General features: G+C 40.8%; 1 protein-coding gene across 4 annotated transcripts in view; it reads right to left on the reverse strand.

Annotated features, from left to right (window-relative positions):
• Positions 1 to 21348, reverse strand: part of RASGRF2 (Ras protein specific guanine nucleotide releasing factor 2) — a 270733-nt gene that overhangs the window by 211365 nt on the left and 38020 nt on the right. Inside the window, exon 1 of one of the 4 annotated variants that reach the window (XM_058440754.1) lies at positions 504 to 546. The exons of the other annotated variants lie outside the window; for them this stretch is intronic. The gene's annotated coding sequence lies outside the window, so the exon portion shown is untranslated. Of the gene's footprint in view, positions 1 to 503; positions 547 to 21348 lie in introns of those variants that run through there. 4 annotated transcript variants of the gene reach the window in all.

The raw sequence follows: 21348 nt of genomic DNA on the forward strand, positions 1-21348 counted from the left end.
TTTTCACTTTCAGTCCTCTGTTTTTTATTATAATGTGTTTTCTGCTGTTCATGCTATGTGTTTTTGCAGAGAACAAATGTAACCCAATATGAGAACACAAGCTCACTTAAAACTCTGGTCCTTAAGCTTCTGCAGCTTTGCAACAGACTTATAGCTAACAGTGGCAATTTCCAAAGAATAGTATTACCAGACCACCTCCCCTTTCCACATTTCTATATCATTTGAATCATTTATAATAAACATGTATAACTTTATAATCAGCAATAAAGATATTTATTCAATTTTCAACTGTGTGCAGGTTCTTCTAATATTGCCCATATATCTATAGATAGTAAATGATATTGGTCAAATCAGTGATGTTCAAATTAAGATTAAAAAACATTTTTGGTTTTCTTTAAAAGCATACAGCACAAAAATAATTTCTAAAAAAAAATATGCTGCCCCATACATATTGCTATTTGGACAGTAATGCAGGGTTTTAAATTACTACACATGTTCTTTACATTTTTCAGTTTCAGATAAAGAGAATGAAAGCCTCGCCTCTCACAGATACTCCAGCCCTCTTTGTGCAGCCATCGAGGCTCCTGCTGGGAAGGATGGGAGGTTCCCACCTCCTCTCAGGCTGCGGGACCCCTGACCTCACAAGTCAGATGCTAGATGGATAAAGTGGCTGCCTTTCAAAGGACACATGCCTGGCTCTGTGACTTATCTCAACACACAGGGGACTACTGTTCCATCATAGTAACAGTAACACAGCAGCCTGGAGGGCAGTGCCTCTGAGATTCCATCAGGGCCCGAAAGTGAGGTGAAGCGCTCCATCTCACCTGCCTTGCGGTCCAGCCTTCCTACTCCCCAGAAATTTGAATAATGCTATTGAGTGGTCCTCTGAAGTCCAGGGTATTCTTTTCCCTGACATCCTATGGGTCCCATGACCATCCATCCCAGTCAGAGGAGAGATTCCAAGTGTTTCAAGATGTGCAGGTGTGCCAGGCGCAGTGTCTCAAGCCTGTAATACCAGCACTTTGGGATGCCGAGGTTGGGGGTATCACTTCAGGTCAGGAGTTCAAGACCAGCCTGGCCAACAAGGTGAAACCTTTTCTCTACCAAAAGTACAAAAATTAGCTGGGTGTGGTGGGCGCCTGTAGTCCCAGCTCCTCAGGAGGCTGAGGCATGAGAATCACTTTAACCTGGGAGGCAGAGGTTGCAGTGAGCCGAGATTGCGCCACTGCGCTCCAGCCTGGGTGACACAGTGAGACTCTGTCTCAAAAAAAAAAAAAAAAAAGTGCAGATGGGCAAAACCAGACAGCAATTCTCCAGTCTAGGTACATTTCAAAAGCAGTAAAAAAGTATGTGGTCATGTTATTCACCCTATGATTCATTACCTCCTCCTCTTTCTTGTTTTTTCCCTTTCTTCTTTCTGTAGCTGCTTGTGAGGTGGAAATGAAATGCATTTTAAACGTTGGATATATTGATGAAACTGAGTTTTATTTTCCTTTATTCTAATGTTTACTCTGAATTTAATCTTCACATGTCTCAGTACTTAATCCAAACTGACAAGTGAGCTGTCTTTAACACTCATGGGATCTTCAACTAATGTTTTCCTGGTACGTCTGGCCCTTCAGAAGGGTAAAGTATCCCATCCCTGAGCCCTAGAGGCACACAGAACTCACCCTAAATCTGACTTGCTGCCACTGTAAGATAGCAAATAGGAGAGAGAGAACTAAGACAACGCAGAACAAAAATAACAGTAAGGTCGGCATAAAACGGGGGGAAATACTTTGTTTCTTGATACCATTCCCTCCCCTTCTCCTCACACTTCTCCTCCTTCATACTTCTTACTACTAAAATGGTACTTGCAAGGGGTTTCGCTACCTATCCCAGCTGATCATTGTGCCAGCTGGTGGGGCACCAACTGAAGAAGAAAAGCCTAGTCTTTTTTTCTGTTTTTTCTTTCTTTCTTTTTTTTTTTTTTTTTTTTTTGAGACAGTCTCGCTCTGTCGTCCAGGCTGGAGTGCAGTGGCACGATCTTGGCTCACTGCAACTGCTGCCTCCCAGGTTCAAGTGAGTCTTCTGCCTCAGCCTCCCAAGTAGCTGGGATTACAGGTGCCCATCACCATGTCTGGCTAATTTTTTTTTTTTGTATTTTTATTAGAGATGGGGTTTTGCCATGTTGGCCAGGCTGGTCTCAAACTCCTGACCTGAAGTGATCCACCTGCCTCGGCCTCCCAAAGTGTTAGGATTACAGGCTTGAGTCACTGCACCCTGTCCAGAAAAGTCTAGAGTCTTATCTTGGTCCCAGCTTGTCTCTAGGAGCAGAAATATTTCATTCTCATGGCTCAGTGACTGGTGTTTACCATAACTCTATTCCATGGGCAGGTTTAACTTCAAGAATATTCTATGTGAATTAAAGAAGACTGACTTTCCAACTCATTTATAGAGTCTATCTTTTCATATCATGGTTATACAGTATGTTAAAGTTCATTCTTTATTGTCAAATCTTCCAGCTGCCACCTCCGCATCTTCTGAGGAACAAAGATCTAAGAGGCTGAAATCTTAGCACCCCCGCCCTATTGATTCAATTCCCTTTAAACCTCAATTCAGAGGCCTTGCCATGGGCACATTTGGTTCAGTAGAAGCCAACTTTTATTCACACCAGCATTGAGCAGGCCAAGTGTGGTTCAGCAGGAGCCAGAGGCTAGAAAGCAGACATCAGGATTCTCTCGGGGAAACAGTGTGAACTCTGGCAAGTCGCACTTTGTGCTCAGTTTGTTCTTGGGTCAAGTGGAAACAAGCCCACCCTTCCTACTAACCTCTAGGTGAGGATCAAATGCAGTAACACACATCAACATGCCTTGAAAAGCATGAAGTGCATCCTGTCATTGCTGTAATAGTGGAACTGCCAGAGTGCACCTGGAAACCAGTCACTTCCAGGCTGCCTAGGACACTGGACTCCTGCCGGAGCTGTGAAACCGGGTAATTTCAGTGTTCTCTCCTTTTTTTGCCCTTCTTGCCTCAGATAAATGTGCTCGTGCATGGGGAAAAGAAGAAAGGGATGTATGACAATTACCAACCAGCACATACAAAAACAGTATGACCCAGTGTGGTCATACTATCTTTGTTGGGGTGGTTGTTTGTTAGTTGTTTTGTTTTTGTGGACTTTTAGGTGGATGTTTAATAGTCATAATGAAAACAGTTCTGATTCTCCCAAAGGCTTAGAGAGGAGTTTATATTTTTTAAGCTTGAATGACATGCAAGAGTTTTCTAAATCATTTGTCCCAATAGAAGACAACACATAGAGTAGAAATTTGAAATTATGAATAAAGCAAAGCACTAGCCTTCATAAAATCCACACTGTGCTGCTAGATCAGCTTTTATACACTGTCTTAAAATATATTCTGCCTTTATATCTATTTTTTACATTCTCAAAGGAAGTAATCAATATATTCTTCTATTAAACACATTTTGATAGACAAGAATTCCACTTAGAATCCAGCTCATGGAGTTTGGCTGAATTCTATTGTGGTTTTCTCCCACAACAGGAAAAACACATTCAGTCTGACTTCCAAATTTTACAAACAACTGAAGCAAATTAAACTGTGCTCACTGGAGAGTGACAAGGCCAATAAGGAGTCAGAAAGCCTGTCATTTTAAGAATGGCTAAGAGAACTTAATATATTAAGTTGCTCTTCAAATCTCTGAAAGCCTATCATAAAAATCTGGACAGAGAAACTTTCACCAACCAAGGAATCTGAGAATCTGAGCTCCCATAAGTCACCAGGCCTATTGAGATTTATGCAAAGGGAAGCTTGCTGCTTGGGGGCTTAAGTCATAATCCCCAGTTTGCAGGGAAAGACAATGATTCCTCTCTATGTTATGTTAAATTCTCATACAAGTTCCTGTCTTTCTCTTGTATTACCATTCCAGCTAGGGATTGATGTGGAAGATAACATTTGATCTATATGATTCTCTTCACCCGACTCCCAGCTCTCTCATTTACTTGTTTACAGAGAGATAGCCAACTCTTGTCAGCTTCAGAGTCACTGACTGAGTGCACTTATGAGTTCAGTCACCATTGTCACCATCTTCTCTTACAGTGTGATGACTAAGTCTTTTATAAGGTTGTGCCTGGTTTATATTGGTAATCATCAGTTACACTTATCAAATTAGCTTGGAAACACCATTGCATTGATTAATTTCAATCAGAAGCATTGGGTTAATTACATTATAAAAGTGCCAGAAAGAATACTTAAAAACATTGTTTCATTTTTTGCATTTTAAGTGCTAACTACTCAATGAATTTAAGGGCAATAATTATTAATACAAATTCACTGACCAACACTCAGAGATGGAAGCCCTAATAATAATCATATAATAATCAAATTATCATATATATCCAAAATATCATATGCTCATGAAGCAACAAGATAATATAAAAGGACTAATTAATGTACTTAATATATAAAGAGGTTTTCTAAATCAATAGGAAAAAGCTAAATACACCAATAGAAACGTGGGCAAAGGAATAGAATATTCACATGCCCACAAATAAAACAAAAAAATTATAAAACACCCGAAAATGTGAAAAAAATCACAATAATCAAAGAAATGTACATCTGCATATTAAGACAATTTTGCCAAATTACAACTTTTTTTGTAAATAGCTCTTTGAGCTGATTCCTTTATTTATTATTAGTTTTTTAATTTTACTTTAAGTTCTGGGATACTAAATTAGTTCAACCACTGCAGAAGACAGTGTGGCAATTCCTCAAGGATCTAGAACCAGAAATACCATTTGACCCAGCAATCCCATTACTGGGTATATACCCAAAGGATTATAAATCATTCTACTATAAAGACACGTGCACACGTATGTTTATTACAGTCAAATTACAACTTTTTAAAAATAATAAAATCTAGAGTTGGAAAGTGTAGTGTGCTGATTGAAATAAAAATGGCTACAATCTTTGTGAAGACGGTTGGCAATCTGTATGACAGGCTTTAAAATATCCCCAGGCTAAGCTCAGTAGCTCACACCTGTAATCCAACACTTTGGGAGGCTGATGTTGGAGGACTGCTTGAGTCTGGGAGGTCAAGGATACAGTGAGTCATGACTGTGCTACTGCACTCCAACCTGGGCAACAGAATGTGACCCTGTCTCAAAAATAAATAAATAATTCCCATTTTCATAGAGGAATCTATACCAATAAAATATTTGGAAATATATATAATGACTATGTAACAAGAATGTTGTTAGCATCATTAATAATAATAAAAATGTCCAACAATAGGGGACAAGTTAAATAAACTGTGGAATATTTATACTGGAATACTCTGAACAACTAAATTAATAATCATGCTCCCTAAGAATATTTTCAGGATTATTCCTGGGAACATTACTTATTTTAAACAATACGTTTTAAAGCAAGTTGTAAAATATCATACTAGCACATTTCAGTTGCTGCCCACCACAGGGAATACAGAGTTTGGTGACTGGGTGTTGATGTGGTTTGGCTGTGTCCCAACTCAAATCTCATCTTGAATTCCCACGTGTTGTGGGAGGGACCTAGTGGGAGGTAACTGAATCATGGGGGCAAGTCTTTCCTGTGCTGTTCTTGTGATAATGGATAAGTTTCACGAGATCTGACGGTTTTAAAAGGAGGCATTCTTCTGCACAAGCTCTCATCTTTTGCCTGACACCATCCACATAAGATGTGACTTGCTCCTCCTTGCCTTCTGCCATGACTGTGAGGCTTCCCCAGCCATGTGGAACTGTGAGTCCATTAAACCTCTTTCTTTTGTAAATTGCCCAGTCTTGGGTGTGTCTTTATCAGCAGCGTGAAAACAGACTAATACAAGTATGAAGCAAATTTTGTAAATAATAACAATAATACGTCTAGAAAAGCACTAGCATAAGGAAGCAGAAGACATAAAAAAGAAATTTTACATAAAAATTTAAAACTTTTGTAGGATAAAATACACCATGAACAAGGGTAAAAATAGACTACAAGAAGTTATTTCCAATGTAAGGGTTAACTGATTATTATCCACATATATAATCAATAAGAAAAAAATGATCCATAGGAAAATGGGCAAAACTATAAGTAGGCAAGTTACAAAATAAAAAATTGAACTTTCTAATGAATATAAAAACATTCTCACTCTCACTAGAATTTAGAGAAAAGCCAATCAAAACATTGTCACCCATCAGACAGGGTACTATGATAACAGCTTTACAAAATTATTATTGAATACGGGGAGGGGGAACACCGATACAACATTGGTAAGAGAACACTGATAACACCAACTGTGGAGAGTCATTTGATAACATCTATTAAAATTTTAAATAAGTTTCTAGTTCCAGTAATAGCAGCTTTCACTAACCCTCCAGTAGAAAACAATTAGAAATTTGGGATAATACATACAACATATATATATTTGGAATAACATGTATGTATATATATGTGTGTGTGTGTGTGTGTCATGTGTATATATATATACATATATATGCACACAACATAATACATAGCATAACATACATATATAACAAATATATTTGGGACAACATATATAACTATTTGACAACAAAATTCAAGAGAGGATTTGATTCTTGAAAGAAGGGAATTGTGCATGAGCTCCATGTCTATACAGCTTTTCGCATGAGGGCACACCACAGCCCAGGTGGTGTGGCACAGCCACAAGTCAAGCAGAAAGCCACAGTTTCACTGGTCTGAGGAGTAACTGAGGACAGAACTGAGATATGTCCGAGTAATAGAAATTAAGGGAGAAAGTATGGAAAAAGGTGGGAATCACAGAGAGGACGTCCTAAAATCTGCCTTAGAAACTTTGCTCAAATCTTTGGCTGGACCCTGAATTGTGAAGGGAAGTTCCAAGGAACCCAGTAGAAAGCAAGAGCTGGAAGACTGAAAAACTGATCAAAGATTTCAGCTGCTACCTGCTATAGGAAAGACAGAGTTTGGAGACTGAGTCAGCCAAGTAAACTGCCTGCTACAGTTAAAATGAACACTCTTCAGAGGAAAATAACAGAATATAGAGTGTCTTAAAACTCTCTGGGGGTGTTGCGGCCATTATTGTATTTGGGGCCTGCTCCTATACGTCCATTCATATGCTTCTTCCCAAGTCTGTTGTCTCCAAACTTTGAGTCCCTTTCCTTCCAATCCCCTGAATCCAGCCAGGCTATTCACCACTGCCTTGCTTCTGTATGTACTTACACATCAGGCAGCTTTTCTTCCCACCCAAAGTGGATGACCAGGTGCACAACCTTGTCACACACAGTCTTTCAAGGCCATATTGAGCTGAGCCATCCATAACCCGAGCTTGGGCTTTTTCCTTCTGCCTCCTCTGCTTGTACAGGATCCCTTAGACAGCAATAAGTGTTCGCTGAGAAAGGGGTGCTGTTCTAACTGGTGGGTGCTATGGAGGTGAATAGTAAAAACTGCGTCAGAGTTGTCCCACCTCAGTCTGAAGTGGCTGGACCTTTACATCACCCCCTCACTCAGGCACTAAATGTGGGCTGCCTCAGGAAAGGCATAACCTCGGACAAGGCAGCTCTCTACAGCTGTAGTGACTCCGAAGGAGCCGACAGACGCTGTCTAGAGTCTGTCTGCTGACCACACGCTACAGCTAGGAAGCAACTCCTTCTCTGAGGCGGAGAGCTGCTGGATGTAAATGTCTCCGTGTCTAGCAAAATCCCAAGTATCTACCACCAGGTAAATAAATGATGTGTGGTATGTTAATGCACTGGAAAACTGTTCAGCAAGAAAAATAACTACTGATATGTACAACAACATGAATGAATCTCCCCATAAATTACTATTAGTTCCACAGAAAAAAAGATCACTTTATCATGGAGAACTCTGGCAGAGAGCATCATACCCAAGTAAATAAGGTCAAGAAAAAAAACGATAAGTTTATACAGACAGAGAGTATAGAGGCAAATGGGGTAAAATGTTCATAACCAGAAAATCTGGGTAAAGGACATAAAGAGTTCTTTGTACTACTCTTGCAGTTTTCCTGATGTTTGAAATAATAACAAAATAAAAAGCTTTTAAAAGCTGGGATGCTAGAAGACAGGTTCACGGTCATAGCTCCAGGCATCATGGATCTGCTATAAAAGTTCAGGCCACCAGCAACGTTGTAGAGCTTCTGCACTTATGTCAATAGGTGACAAAAAGCAAGATTTTGAGCAATTTTGAACTGACCCTTTACTCTAAAAGAAAAAGAAATATATATAATGTCTATGTATATATAATGTGTATGTTTGTAAATGGATAAAGAAAAATACTGAAAGCACATACTAAATGAGGAAAATGTAAGTTATGTAAATGCCAATTCTGAGTAACTATTTTCTTTTTCTTTTTTTGTTTGTTTGTTTGTTTTTTGGGATGGAGTTTCGCTCTTGTTGCCCAGGCTGGAGTGCAATGGCTCGATCTCATCTCACGGCAATCTCCACCTCCCGGGTTCAAGCAATTCTCCTGCCTCAGTCTCCTGAGTAGCTGGGATTACAGGCATGTGCCACCACACCAGGCTAATTTTGTATTTTTAGTAGAGACAAGGTTTCTCCATGTTGGTCGGGCTAGTCTCAAACTTCCCACCTCAGGTGATCTGCCTGCCTCAGCCTCCCAAAGTGCTGGGATTACAGGCGTGAGCCACGATGCTGGGCCCTAAGTAACTATTTTCTAGTAAAACACTCAGTCAGATGCTCAAAGAGCACATACAGGAATATTCATTGTAATGTTGGTTTAATGGCAAAAAAAGAAGCAACAACCTAAATGTCTACCAATAAAGCGATAGCTAAATAAACTATAACACAGTCATATCATGAATAAATAGTTTCAAAGAATGAGTTAGATCTACATGTACCAACATAAATAGGACAGGCAATAAAAAAAAAGTAAGCTAGAGAAAAAATACAGAATCTGTAACATTTATGAAAAAGTATTCATAAAAGTAACTGGAAGGAAATATGCCAAAATGAATTTAGTGGTTACCTCTGAGTAACTTTCATCTTCTTATCCATATATTTTGTGTATTTTTCAAATTAGCCATAATGAGTATACCACATACATCTTAAATATGTCAACAGTCCTATGTGCAGTAAAGATGTGAAAAATATTCAGGGCTTACTGAACATTTTCCTGCTTTAAAACATACAAATGTAATGCTGCAACATAGCAATGTGAAAAAGAGAGCTGTTTGGTATGCATTTATTTAGAAGTAGAAAAATATACAATGAGTTACTGGAAACATTTATGTAAATAAAAGAACATGAAGCACATCTGGTGGACATGTCTGGCTATTAAAAACCACACGCGCAGGATTAGGAAGGGCACTTACAATGTTGCCTGAATGTGACTACTAATGATGGTTTTGCTGGGCCTCTTTCCCTAAGAAGACTTTTAATATTAAACATACATTTTCACCTCATTTGCTGATAGCTGAAAGCTTACAGCTGTCAGACTTTTAGAAGAAAATGACAGTCTCAAATCACCCAAAATCAGAATGGCTAAGAATACCAAACTTCGGTGCTGGAAAAGAAAATTGGCACTTGCTCATGTGCATTACCTAGAGCTTTACATTTTTGCTGCTTCTCCAAAAATCTTCAAAAAGCAAAACTTCTCTCGAACTCCCCAGAGTAATGTGTTTTTCATTGAGCTCACACCACACTCTTCTCATACAGAACAAATAATTCAGTTCTGTGCCTTACACATTTGACCTTTTTTCATTGTAAAAATACTAGCCAAATACCATGGCTTCTGTCCACCATCTATGCACATTATTTCCCTCTTAAGAAAAAGTTTGAGTTTTTCATCTGTGAAAATAATACACATATATAAATATGGAAAATACAGAGAGGCAAAATGAGAGAGGAAAATTCATTCATAATCCTACCATCATCCAAAGACAACCACTGTTAAATCTTGATGTATAGCTCTCAAATCTATTTTCTTTTTTTTTTTCCTTTTTTTTTTTTGAGACGAAATCTCACTCTGTCGCTCAGGCTGGACTACAGTGGCACGATCTCAGCTCACTGCATCCTACCTCCGGGATTCAAGCAATTCTCCTGCCTCAGCTTCCCAAGTAACTGGAACTACAGGCATCCAACCCCATGCCCAGCTAATTTTTGTATTTTTATAGAAACGAGGTTTCACCATATTGGCCAGGCTGCTCTCGAACTCCTGACCTTGTGATCCGCCCGCCTCTGCCTCCCAAAGTGCTGGGATTACAGGTGTGACCCACCGCACCCAGCCTCTCCAATCTATTTTCTAAAACCATTTTAATACAGTCATGCTCATGCTGCATATGCAATGCTATTCCAGCACAGTTTTCAGGTCACATGTAACTTAAGAATTTTTCCATATTACTTAAAAATGTAGTAAACGTTTATAAAGCATACATAATGTTACACAGAGATGATAAACTACTTAAATATTTACTTAAATTATATTTGCCTATTTTAACATTTGGAAGGTTTTTAGTTATTCCTTATAAATCTTGGTATATACAATTTTTTTATTTGACTTTTGGGTTACTCCATTGGTGGAGATTCTCAAGAACAGATGAAAGACATGAATAACTTGGTTTATGGAAGCTTGTTTTTAGACTTGCTTTAGGGATATTTGCTCCTCATGTTTGCCAAGTCTGATGTGATGCTCCATCTGACAGACATGATAATAAGCTACTGAACAACACTCACATCACAATTTTAGCGACTGAGTGGCCCCATATGTGATGCTATATCTGGACATTCTAGGCATCCTACCCTCTAGAAGCTTACATCTGCTCTCAGGGTATAAGGGGAGTTCACTAACCTGGGCAGCATATGATGATGTTCATTATCTGCCTATCTAGGCATGAAAATGGTTACATATACACTCAGTGCTTAATATACGGCAGGCATTGTTCTGAGATTCATCCTGCATTTTCTCATCGAGTTCTCATGATGAGCCCATAATTTATTTCCCTTTTACAGATGAGGAAACAGGCTGAAAGAGGCAGGACAATCACCCACAACCCCTCAGGGCATGTGCTCTCAGCTGCAGGCCCAGGGGTAGTAGTGGACTCCCACTGGTCTGCCACACTCTGTTGTGAGTGTCTGTTGTGAAAGCTATCTATGTGGCAAAGCCAACCAGATCATATGAGTCCAAAACCCAGGACTCTGACTTGAAGGTCTACTTGCTGAGACAATCAACCACAAAAGGATGGATCACACGGAAAGGAAGAAATAGATGGGCTGGAGCCTGTATAGATAAGAAGTATGTCCAGAAAATAAATTTCCAAAAAATCATCAAGTCTACAAAATTCTATTCTGCCCTTGAATTTTATAATGGTCCTAGATGCCGCCCTAGCCATTTCTGTTCTCATTTCTAATATTACATCAGCAGCCTAAGAGACAGGAGGTGCTACAAAAGGGAGAGGAAGGAGGGAGGGAAGAAGAGAAGGAAGAGGGGAGGAATCCATTTTATCCATTATTTTATCAACCATCTTATTTTTGAAAGTGTCGTGCTGGTATGTATTTTATAGACACACATATACTGATCTTAAGAAGATTACAGTTTAGCTGAAGAGCTAAATTAGGCACTCATAAAGCAATTAAATAACATTATAAGATTAAGTAACAGTGTAAGATGTGTCAAAGTGCTAAAATAAGCTGTATGAAAACTGAAACCAGCCAGGCACGGTGGTTCATGCCTGTAATCCCAGCACTTTGGGAGGCTGAGGCAGGTGGATCACTGGAGGTCAGGAGTTTGAGACCAGCCTGACCAACAGGGTGAAACCTCATCTCTACTAAAAATACAAAAATTAGCCAGGCGTGGTGACACATGCCTGTAATCCCAGCTACTGGGGAGGCTGAGGCAGGAGAATGGCTTGAACCCAGAAGGCGGAGGTTGCAGTGAGCCAAGATTGTGCCATTGCACTCCAGCCTGGGCGAAGAAGCGAGACTCTGTCTCAAAAAAAGAAAGAAGAAAGAAGGAAGGAAGGAAGGAAGGAAGGAAGGAAGGAAGGAAGGAAGGAAGGAAGGAAGGAAGGAAGGAAGGGAAAACTGAAAGCATCATCATCCACTTTTTCCAATTACTACACATTTGAGATAGCTGGTTCTGTAAATCAGACGAGACAGTGTAATTTTGGCCTATCAGAAAGTGTTTACCATAGATGAAGACAATAAATACTATTGCTGGATGGTCCTGGGAAACTGAGGGTATTGGAACCCTTCCATAACTGCCATGGCCAAGGGATGAGGATGCTTCCATTGCTTTTCCTGTTCACGTCTCTCTCTTCAGTTCACGCCCTCCCAAATGAGAAGCTGCATCGGATCTGCATGCTCAGCATTTTGCATTTACTGGGTGACTCCTCCGTGGATGAGGTCACTCCTTTGAAGAACAATACATGGTTATCCTTCTTTCTCAGTTGCACCTGCGATTAGGTGAGCAAGTCAAGCAGTTATCGTGGAGGGGCAGCTGATCTGAATAGTTCACTTTCCTCGTCCTAAATCAGCCTTCAATATTTACCATAAATGCAAGGACCACCCTGAGAAAGTTGAGTTTGTTGGCGTGAATTTTTCTTAATGGAAAAAAGAAAGTGAGGGAGTATATGGCCAACTAACCCTCACCATGAAGGAAAAAATGACATCCCGGGGCAGCTGACAATGGGGCTCTCTAAACATTTGACGCCAGTGTGGAGGTGTTCTGGCCTCAAGGCAGCTCCAGGGAGAGGGTTCCTGGGAAGGAATGAACCCCTTCCTTAGGGCAGAAGAGCCTGCTTCACTGCACAGAGTGGTCTCTCAGGAGCTAGAAAAGTTAATGAAGTTGCTGAGCTTGAAAACCAGAAAGCAGGCAAAAAGAAAAACAAGTACAACCTTCCTCCAACACAGGAAATAATTTGAAACCACAATCAGAAACTTTTTGAGCATTATGAAAGTGTAGAGGCCAAGAGAAAACACCTCCCCTTCACCTTCTGCAGGTTTCCTGAAAGCCACACCCCCTCCCAAATGAGGAGCCACATCTGACAAAAGGAAGGTTAACAGGAGAAGAGGCATATACGCATTTATAAATGTGTACGGAGGCGGGCGGATCACACAGTGATTACTCCACCACGCAATGAGGTACAGATGGTTAATGGTTATATACCCTTCTTCTGAGGAGAAAGGGAGATGGGGAAGTGAGGCTTATTTTAGGGGGTTAGTAAACCATTTTTAGGAGAATGCCATGGACTCAAGGAACATACAATGGCCTGGGACAATGTCTCGTGGGCCCGCAGAACAGACAATGGTTTGTGACAAGTCTATAAAAGTGTGTTGATGGACTTGGAATCTTTCTTCCTGAGACATGTGTTCAGTTAATGAAAACTCAGGAAAGTGACCAGAAGTAATTGTTTTCTTCTTCAGCAGGTCTGGACTTTAGGCAGATAAGGGAACTTCAGAGAACAATTTTATCCTGTGCTTTGGGGCAGACCGAGAAGTGGGGAAAGGGGGATCAGAGAGGCCTTGAGGCTCCTTCCTCGGTTCCGCATGTCAAAGCACCATAGTTTGGGGCATCAGCTTCTGAACTCCAGCAAAGGGAATAAGCATTTTGATGGCTTCTAAATCACCAAAACACAGGAGGAAGAAGTGGGTTAGCTGCTCTGGGGTATAGAACTATTAGATTTTGACACACTTACAGCCTTATCTCTGCCTACTACGTATGAAGCTTTCTACTGACTATTCTAGAAGGTAACATACTTTCAGAAACACCTTTCCACTTTCAAAACTATCATGGCTTTACCAAAACCACTTAACTCAAAAGACTTTTCACTTTCAAAGGTCCTTCAACCAAAGTTAGAAGCCTATTAAGCGAAATCAAGATCAGTCTGAAGGGCAATCAAAACAGGATCCCCATAGAAAACTGTGCATTGAGCATGACTACAGCCCAATAAACAACTAAACAACCTAAAGGGGCAAATTCGACAGGAAATACACCAAAATATTAAAGTAGATGTCCTTGGGTAATACAAATTTGAGTAAGTTTAGTTCTACAGCCATCCAATTTTTAAAGATTTATTTTTATTAAAAACACAAAACTAAATAAATATTAAAGTCCAAGTTGTTTGAAATATTTCTTCATATCTTGAAAGCCTTTCAATCTCACTCAGGAAAACGTTTGAACTTGGAACATTTTAACTTGGAAGCGACCTTAAAGATTGTCTGATAAAACTACTTCATTCTACAGCTGAGGAAACAGAGTGAACTTCCAAACACATGGCCAGTCAGGCACTGACCTGGAACTCTAATCAGCAATTGCTACCTCTGACTTAACACCCTGTCTATCACAGACAGAGCCCATCTCACCAAGGAATACTCCCCTTCAATCTTCCAGATAGAAAGGAAAAAAAGTACTGCAAAATATGTCTCTCCACTCTTCAGTATGTACCCAAAAGAAATAAAACATGTCTACACAAAAATGTGTACACGAATGTTCACAGCAGCACTATTCATAGAAGTCAAATAGCAGAAACTACCCAAAAGTCCATCAGCTGAGGAATGGACAAACAAAATGTGGTATATCCATACAATGGGATTTTTTTCTCCATGAAAAGGAGTGAAATACAAATAGGCTACAATATGAATAAATCTTAAAAACACTGATTGATATCGTTTGGCTGTGCCCCCCACCCAAATCGTATGTTGAATTGCAGTTCCCATAATCCCCACGTGTTGTGGGTAGAACCTGGTGGGAGGTAATGGAATCATGGGGGCCATTATCCTCATGCTGTCCTTCCGATAGTGAGTGAGTTCTCACGAGATCCAATGGTTTTATAAGGGGCTTTTCCCCACCTTCGCTCACACTTCTTCTTCCTGCCAGCATGAAGAAGGACATGTTTGCTTCCCCTTCCGCCATGATTGTCGGTTTCCTGAGGCCTCCCCAGCCATGCTGAACTGTGAGTCAACTAAACCTCTTTCCTTTCTAAATTGCCCAGTCTCAGGTATGTCTTTATTAGCAGCACTGGAACAGAATAATACACTAACGTTAAATGAAACCAGACACAAAGGACGGTATAATGTATGATTCCACTTACATGAAATGTCCAGAATAGGCAAATCTATACAGAAAAAGTAGGTTAGGGGTTGCCTAGGACTGGGGGTAGGTTTGGAAAATTAGGAGATGATAGCTAAGGGCTGAGGGGTTTCTTTTTTGAGGTAATGAAAATGTTTGGAAATTCAGTATGGTGACAGGTGCAGTTGAAAACAAATGCTAATATCAACATGCACTGCACTCTGTTCCAAGCAAAGGACAATACTGATAATGTCACATTGAGGAAAGAACAATCAGCACATAGATTATTATTTCAATCAGGGCATCTGTACCTTTTCCATACTTGCTGCACTGCATTTGGTTATGTTACCCAAGCTTGGATTCTTGCCTCTATCTGCCAAAATGATAAATTCTCCAGAGCCATTTCAGGTGATGGAATGACCACCTTAAATTGCTGTGTATACCATCTCAAGGAACAAGCCAGGCTTGGCCAAGACAGCCACGTGCTTTAAGGAAAAGTACGTTATTAAGATGCAAGAAATGAATCTGTTTCAAATGGTTTGACCAAGTAATTATGTGTCTGGTGATTCTCACTCACAAGCCAAATTGGTGGAATGTTGGAATGTTGCTATTGGACATGCAGCCTCATGGCCTGCCACACCCAACACAGCCTCTTAGCAAGCCCACTTCTCTCCCACGAAGTCCGTGAACTCATTGGTAAGTAAATACCACTCTGTGACCAGTAGGTCAGCCACTGCCCAGATACAAAAAGGGCTGCAACAAATAACGTGCCACCTCCTATCACATTTCAGATAAAGGAGGAGACCTATAATCAAATACATCAAAAACAGTAGCTGAGCGTAATTGTCTCCCCTGTTAAATGACAGGAAACTGCTCATTGTGCTTACAGTTTAGCAGCAAGTGGGAACTTTATTCTGACTACAGGCCTCAAATCCTTCCAGAGAATCTTACATGCTCTTAGGCTGTGATCAGAGGTGCCTGCCAATATTAACACAAACACAAGGCACAGAAGTCAACTCCCAGTTCACATATCAACAACAGCTCTGGGGGGCAGGGACCCTGCTTTCAGGAGGAAATTTTTAAACAGGAGGGTGGGACCATGTGCAACTGACTAGCACCCTTGTCAGCACCATTGATGTAAAGTTAAATGATTCCCTCTCTAGTTAAAGTCTCCTAATTGTGATCTCCAGGGCTCTCGCCAAAGATCTAACACAACTGTAAACATTTCAGAAGGCTCAGCTCACCATGGTTTGGGGCAAAACATACAGGCTTCTATTTCCTAAAATGCAGAAAAGGTAGACATTCTGTTTCTTTAGGTCTGTAGTTCAGCCTCAGCACTGGCCCTGTGTTACACAGATTTCTATTTTGATACCTGCAAGTAAACATTTTATTAATATTTTTATGAATAAACCTTAAAATCCAAGCCAACTTATTTTTCCATTATTTAAAAAATTGTCTCAGCCAGGCATGATGGCTCATGCCTGTAATCTCAGCATTTTAGGAGGCCAAGGCAGGAGGATCACTTGAGGCCAGGAGTTCAAGACCAGCTTGGCCAACATGGCAAAACTCCATCTCTACTAAAAATACAAAAATTAGCGGGCCGGGCACAGTGGCTCAGGCCTGTAATCCCAGCACTTTGGGAGGCCAAGGTGGGCAGATCATGAGGTCAGGAGATCGAGACCATCCTGGCTAGCACGGTGAAACCCTGTCTCTACTAAAAATACAAGAAAGTTAGGCGGGCATAGTGGTGGGAGCCTGTAGTCCCAGCTACTCGGGAAGCTGAGGCAGGAGAATGGCGTGAAGCCCGGGAGACGGAGCTTGCAGTGAGCCGAGATTGTGCCACTGCACTCCAGCCTGGGCCACAGAGCGAGACTCCGTCTCAAAAAAAAAAGCCAGGTGTGGTGGCATGCACCCATAATCCTTCTACTCGGGAGGCTGAGGCACAAGAATCACTTGAACCTGGTAGGTGGAGGTTGCAGTGAGCTGAGATCATGCCACTGCATTCTAGCCTAGGCAACAGAGCGAGACTTTCTCTCTCAAAAAAAAATAGTCTCTTTGTGATATTAAAATATATTGAGACTCCATAGCTACCCTCTTCTGGCAAATAATTAATTACTTTGACCAAATTCATGTCAACTGAACAAAAGAGTTCAAGGAACCCTCACTGACAGCTTCCATGTAGTTTGAAGATATCCAAATGGCATTTTTTCCCCATAAGCAGCTCAATGAACAAAGTGAGTTCTGCCATTCTAGCTGCCAAACCTGTCTAATAAATGTAATATAACGCTAATAATTTATTGTCATGGAAAATAACCCTATTATCAAATATTCTATTTCATTCTGCCTAGTAAGATAATACCTTGCAATATCCTGAAAGATTATGGCTTAATTACAAAACTTCCAGATCGGCACGACAAATAATCTTATTTATACAGTCTTGATATTCAATAAATACAAACATTTAAAAATCTAGATCATTACTAAAGGCACAGCAAAAATGGCTTTTTCTTATTTACTTCTTCCAAAGATGCAAGTACCCAGTAGTAATTAAAGGCCCTTCCCTTGTTTACAATGATAATATAATGTTTTCTGAGTCACAGAAAATATTAAAAATGGACAGGTTGCCACAAATTATTGTCCAGATGTTCCTTGGCTATCCCTCAGTTATAGTTTTGTTTTCATCCCTCATCATTATTCGTTCAAAACAGATAGCAAATGAATGGCATCTTAATCATCATCTACTTGCTCTAGTAAATTTTTCGAACAAAACAAAGCACTAAATCCAATACCCAGCATACAACTGCAGGAGGGAAAATGCAACTAAATAATTGGATGTATTACAGACAAGAAAAAACCCCTGAAAAGAAAGTTGACAGATTAGATAACTACTCCCTCTATAAATGGGAATGGATGTTAAATGCTAAGTATGCTATCTTTACTTCCTTCAGCAAAGCAAAACTAGAAGGAAAAAAAGTTGGTTGATATCCTTTTCAAAAATAGATTTACCACTGAATATATACAGTATTTTACCAACTGGACCACTGCTGCAAAGCCATTTGCTAAAAAACTACAGTGATAACCAAATTATCACACATACATGTCTCTTCGTAGATAAACTGACCAGATTATAAACAGTTCCCCTAGAAGCTACCAATTCTGTCACCCCTCAATAGGACATAGAAGACAAAGACCTTGTTCAAACCAGTTGATGAGGAGAAACCCAGAATTCCCTTCTATTTAACATAGATTTCCAAGTGTCTACCATATTGCAGAATCTCTGCTGGGCACTGTTTGTCTATCAAGATGAGAAATTCCTCCTTGCAGCCCTCAAGGAGGTTATAATCCCACAGCAGAACAGAGGCAAGAAAACAAGTAAATAAATACAAGTCAGGGTACAATTGTCTCGAAAAGGTTGCTCTGGGTTTTCACAAGAGGAGAACAGTATGTGTAGATGACTGTGGGAAGGCTCTTTGGGCATCAAACATTCACATCATATCCTTTCCATAGCCCAGGAATAGGGTCCATGCTCAAAATGGGGGCAACACTTGACTCTCAGAGTGTCAAGAAGCATCTTCATGTTCCCAAGGGAAAAATAATGAGATCTGAGGCCCAGAATGGCAGTGAAAACAGACATGCTTACATGTAAAAAGGATAAAGCACACCAAGAATGCAGAGACACATTATGCGAGGATACCAAATAGTGCACCTGAAGTCTGTGGGGTCCTTCAGGAACACAGGCCTGTCGTGAACTCAAACTCAGACTGCAAAGAAGCCTAACAAAGGCAACTCACCGCTCAACACCCTCATTAGCTCCTAGTACCTTATCCTTGATTAAAATTATCTTAGAGAAGACCCATCTAATCAAGACTAGCTTCATTCGTAAATCTAATAAAAAAGACTGCTGCTGGAAGGCTATTGTCTGGGAAGTTAATTGTATTTCCCAGGAGTGAAGACATGAAGAACAACAGAAAACAAACCTCTGTAGGATCCAAATATCAGCTTCATCTTTTTAGAACAATACTTCTTAACTTCTTAACTAAGACTGCATGCATCCTAGGGTCTAGTAGACATGCCCAATCTATCTAAACCGTAAATGAGGAAATATATTAATCAATTGAGATTGCATTCACTGGTGCATAACTTGGCAATGCAACAATTCACCATCCTCCTAACAGATTCTTATTTTTTAAGAACATGTCTCCAGAGTGACGGAGGCTAGATTCAGCAGCTAGCTGCTATGTCCAGTTACGCATGTTGTTCTGTATTTTGTGTATCATGCTGAAGAAATCCAGATTGAACACTTTCTTTGCTAAAGTGGCTGACGTGTAGAGATGCATGGACAAAACCAAGGCAATGCACCCTGTGAAACTCGCTGTATTCAAACACCAGTCCCATGCCATCAGAGCAGTCTTATGCTTTGACAAACACCTGCATTGGGTAAAGTCGGATATGCTCCTGACACATTAACTTTTACTAAGGAAAAAAAAAAATCATAAATTATTGTTAACGACTTAGTACGAGAGCCTCATTTACTAACATTATTGTTTTTAAATAAGTTCCAAAGTAGGAGATAGTGGCTCTAGCCTGTAATCCCATTACTTTGGGAAGCCGAGGTGGGTAGATCACTTGAGGTCAGGAGTTCGAGACCTGCCTGGCCAACATGGTGAAACTCCGTCTCTACTAAAAAATATAAAAATTAGCCAGGCATGGTGGTGGGCATCTGTAATCCTAACTACTTGGGAGGCTGAGGCAGAAGAATCGCTTGAACCCAGGAGGTGGAGGTTGAAGTGAGCCAAGATCACGCCACTGCACTCCAGCCTGGGTGACAAGAGCGAGACTCTGTTGCAGACTGAGGTCATGGCTCAGTTGGAACTTAAAGGAAAGCATGGACATGTGGTCTCTCCAGCCTGGCATCTGCAGGGCAGTGGGCTGCTTACACAGTCTCAGGGCTCCATATGCAAGTCCTTCCTTCAGCCACCCCAGCCTAGGTACCAGAATGAGAACCAAGAAGCCACCTTGGAAGTGGTTCCTCCAGCCTCAGCTGTTGCAATCCTGGCCATTCCCAGTCGAGCTACTCCAGCCCCAGCCACTCCAGCCCCAGCCATCCCAGCAGAGGTCCTAGATATCGTGGAACACAGAAGAGACCTCCCCATCATGCCGTTTCTGAATTCCTAACCCACAGAATCTGTGAACATAATAAAGTGATTGATGATTTAAACTGCTAAAATGTAGTGGGGGAGGTGGGTTAGTTTGTTATGAAACCAACTCCTTTCTGCTTTTCCCACCTCAGGGCACAAAGATTAAGCAGTTTATCAGCAGGCTCAGACAACAAAACAAAACAAAATAAACGACGCAGAAAGCTCTTCGTTAAAGAAATTGAACTAAGGAGAACTGAAGCAGATGTCATGGATATAAAACCCACACCCACTTCCACCCACGCCCAGAATGAAGACTGTTATCATTTTGGCCTGGTATGGTTGGCTCACACCTGTAATCCCAACATTCTGAGAGACCCAGGCAGGAGGATTGCTTGAGCCCAGAAGTTCAAGACCAGCCTCAGCAACACAGCAAGACACCATCTCTCAAAAAATAACAAAAAAAATAGCCAGGCATGGTGGTATGCACCTGTAGTCCTAGCTACTCAGGAGGCTGAAGTGGAAGGATTGCCTGAGCCCAGGAGGTTGAGGCTACAGTGAGCTATGATCACAGCACTGCACTCCAACCAACCTGGGCAACAGAGCAAGACCCTGTCTCTAAAAACAAAAAATAAAATAAAATAAAATAAAAAATGGTTAAGGAGAGAGGGGGCTCTGGGGATGAGATGTAGTGTCTGATACAGGGCTCCCCATCTGATCCCCATAAAGTGAAGCTCCTCCCAGCCAGGTACACAGAGAGACCCATCAGCCCTCTTGGTTCTTCCACCTTAAATAGGAATGGGTGAACAAACTCTGATCTCTGAATATATCTTGCTTCCTCCTCCAACCCCATTGCATCAGTCAAAATCCCAACAGAAAGCCAGTGGCACCCTCAGATTAGGATAATTTGGGGTCTATTTGCCAAAATGTGAGAAAAAGAAAAAGAGATAGTGCAATAACAGGGGGCTAGCAAAAGTGGAACTGTCACTCCTCTAAGCCCCAGGGACCAAGAGAGTATTTTACCCAAGCGGAAAAGGCCAAGTGTCCATTACAAAAAGAAAAAAAGTTATCTTGAGAGGGAAAGTGATTTTCAGCAGATGTACACAGCCAAACGGAGGCAATCTCACAGCAGAATGAACCTCAAGCTCACTCTCCCCACTCGTGCT

The sequence above is a fragment of the Hylobates moloch genome, unplaced genomic scaffold (assembly GCF_009828535.3).
Source record: "Hylobates moloch isolate HMO894 unplaced genomic scaffold, HMol_V3 SCAFFOLD_6, whole genome shotgun sequence".
NCBI lineage: Eukaryota > Metazoa > Chordata > Mammalia > Primates > Hylobatidae > Hylobates > Hylobates moloch.